Source organism: Cynara cardunculus (assembly GCF_001531365.2).
Source record: "Cynara cardunculus var. scolymus isolate 2C chromosome LG 12, CcrdV1, whole genome shotgun sequence".
NCBI lineage: Eukaryota > Viridiplantae > Streptophyta > Magnoliopsida > Asterales > Asteraceae > Cynara > Cynara cardunculus.
The window spans coordinates 13,840,786-13,843,864 of record NC_037539.1 but is presented as its reverse complement, the minus strand read 5'-3'; positions in this window follow the sequence as shown (position 1 = coordinate 13,843,864).

Below are 3,079 nucleotides of genomic sequence, written 5' to 3'. Positions count from 1 at the left end.
TAAGAGACCACACTATTCCATGATCCAAGATCATATTAATCGGTATTGCTTCTAAGTAATATCATATTTATAATCCATCTATGGGATGAGTCCCGTTGTAAGATATCTAATGAAATCGTCGCTGGAATTGAGATCTTATTCAAAGAGAAAGATCTCAAATATCTGGAGTTTTTCTTCGTAAATTATAGGGATGATCTGATCCGCAAGGACCATGATTGGGAATTGTTTGATCGTCTTTCTCTGAGGAAGGGGCAAAATAGAATCAACTTGAATTCGGGACCACTATTCAAAATCTTAGTGAAACACTGGATTTGTTATCTCATGTCAGCTTTTCGTGAAAAAAAATACCAATTGAAGTGGAGGGTTGTTTCAAACAAGGGGCTGGGTCAACTATTCAATCAAATGATATTGAGCATGTTTCCCATCTCTTCTCGAGAAACAAATGGGCTATTTCTTTGCAAAATTGTGCTCAATTTCATATGTGGCAATTCCACCAAGATCTCTTAGTTAGTTGGGGGAAGAATCCGCCCGACTCGGTTTTTTTGAGGAATGTATCAAGAGAGAATTTGATTTGGTTAGACAATGTGTGGTTGGTAAACAAGGATTAGTTTTTTCGCAAGGTACGAAATGTATCATCAAATATTCAATATGATTCCACAAGATCTAGTTTCGTTCAAGTAAGGGATTCTAGCCAATTGAAAGGATCTTCTGATCAATCCAGAGATCATTTTGATTCCATTAGTAATGAGGATTCGGAATATCACACATTGATCAATCAAAGAGAGATTCAACAACTAAAAGAAAGATCGAATTTTTGGGATCCTTCCTTTCTTCAAACGGAAGGAACAGAGATAAAATCAAACCATTTGTTTCTCTCAAACTGGAGTGGTTCTTCTCGCATTGCATCTATCCAGTTTGGGTCTTATAGGGCTTCAGAAATCTGCTTTGGTTCGATCATGCTCAGAAAGTTGGCAAAGAGGCATTCATTAGTTGTAGCGTATCTCATCTTCACACCAGATGACGGATCACCAATGATTTGATGTTGTGGATGGTCTTTTGTCCACTTGGTGCACGATTGGGGTTCTAAAGCAACAGGATGTAGTTCTTCATTGACTGATGGAACTGCTTACTCCACCTCGAAGAGATCATCTCCAGAGTGATGCTCTGGCTCTGGTTCTGGTTCTGAAGACACAAAAGAAGTAGAAGGTGAAGTAACATGAGTTTCAGAAAAGTTGTACCTTCAGCATTCGAGACTTCATGTTCTTCATCAGCTTTGGAAAAGGATTTTTCAATAGGTGCTTGTTCAGAGTCTACTTCATCTTCGAAGATGTCTTCAAACAAAGGAGCTAACTCTGATTCATTGGGTTTGCCAAGTGATGGATCATAAGCTCTCTGTTGTAGTCCGAGTCCTGAACTGCTGCGTTCTGAAGTCATAGGTGAAGAATCATCAAAGGACACATTGATGCTTTCGATAATGATCTTTTTCCATTTGATGAAAACTCTGTAAGCCTTGGCAGTTTGAGAATAGCCCAGAAAGATCCCTTCATTAGCTTTCTTGTCGAACTTGCCAAGATATTCCCTATCATTGAAAGACATGGAAATATTTGATATTAGGTCTTCTTTGATTAATGAGCTCATAGGGAGTCTTCTGGTGCCCCTTGTTGATGATTGACCGGTTCTGGGTGAAGCAGGCAGTGGAAATGGCTTCAGCCCAGATGGTGATGGGTAACTCCGATAAAGTAAGCATGATCCTTGTTGCTTCCACTAAGGTTTTGTTCTTTCGCTCTACTACCCCATTTTGTTGTGGGGTTCTTGCTGCTGAAAAGTTTTGGGAAATGCCTTCACTGATGAGATATCCATTGATTCTGGCATTTCTGAATTCAATTCCATTGTCGCTTCTAACTTTGATGAGTTTGCATTGTAGAAGAACTTGGAGCCTTTTCATCACCCCGATGAAGAGTTCAGGAACGTCTGATATCTTCTTTACGAACTCAACCCAAGTGTATTTGGAGTTTTCATCAACTAGTACCAAGATCTACTTCTTTCCAAAGAGGCTTTGTGTAGATATGGGCCCACAGAGATCTATGTGGATCATGTCCAAGGGCATGGAGCAAGAGGTTTCTGATTTTATTTTATGAGAGGCCCATTTCAGCTTTCCCATCTCGCAGGCTGAGCATAGATGATCTTTTTCGAAGTTGAGATCAGGAATCCCCTTGACCAGCTTATGTTTGGCTAGCTTCCTTAGAACGTCAAAGTTCAGAAGTGAGAACTTTTGGTGCCATAGCCAGTTTTCATCGCTCTTATGGGATACAAGGCAGAGGGTATCTTGTCCCACAAAGAAATGAAAATCCAGAAGATATAAATTCCCTTTTCTTTTTGCCTTGATGATGGTTTGGACGGGCTGTGTTTCGATGATGCAGAAACCTTTGCGAAACCTTACTTCAAGACCCTTGTCGCATAACTGGCTTATGCTTAGTAAGTTATGCTTTATACCTTCAACATAAGCCACTTTGCTGATGGAGAATTTGCCTTTGATGAATGTGTCGTATCCCTTGATGGTGCCATTACTTTGTCTCCAAAAGTGACAGAGCCTCCTAGTTTGTCGATGAAGGAAGACAGCTGACTTTTATCACCAGTCATGTGCCTGGAGCAACCTGAATCCATATACCATGGTTGCACATGMTGGTCCTACAAGACAAGTTAAGGGTTTTTAGGTACCCATTTCATAATGGGTCCTCATTTGTTAGTCGGAGATACGACCTTTTTCTTTTCATCAGCCCTCTTGGATGTGGGCTGATTTCCATTACCCTTAGCCTTTGCAGGCTTGGATCTGTTTGCATTTCCCTTGCCCTTAGACTTGAGCTTTTTCACGTTTTCATTGGTTTGATCATTAATGCAATAGACGTGTTTGGAAAATATGTAGTGATGAGTTAACATGTGGTTCCTCAGGTTTTGTAAAAGAGCTAAACATTGGCAATTAAGATTTATAGGACATGAATGTCTAACTTTCTTTTTATTCGATGAAAAAGGAGGAGTAAAAGCAGGGGATGAAAATCCTGTCTTAGCATCAGTTGTTTGT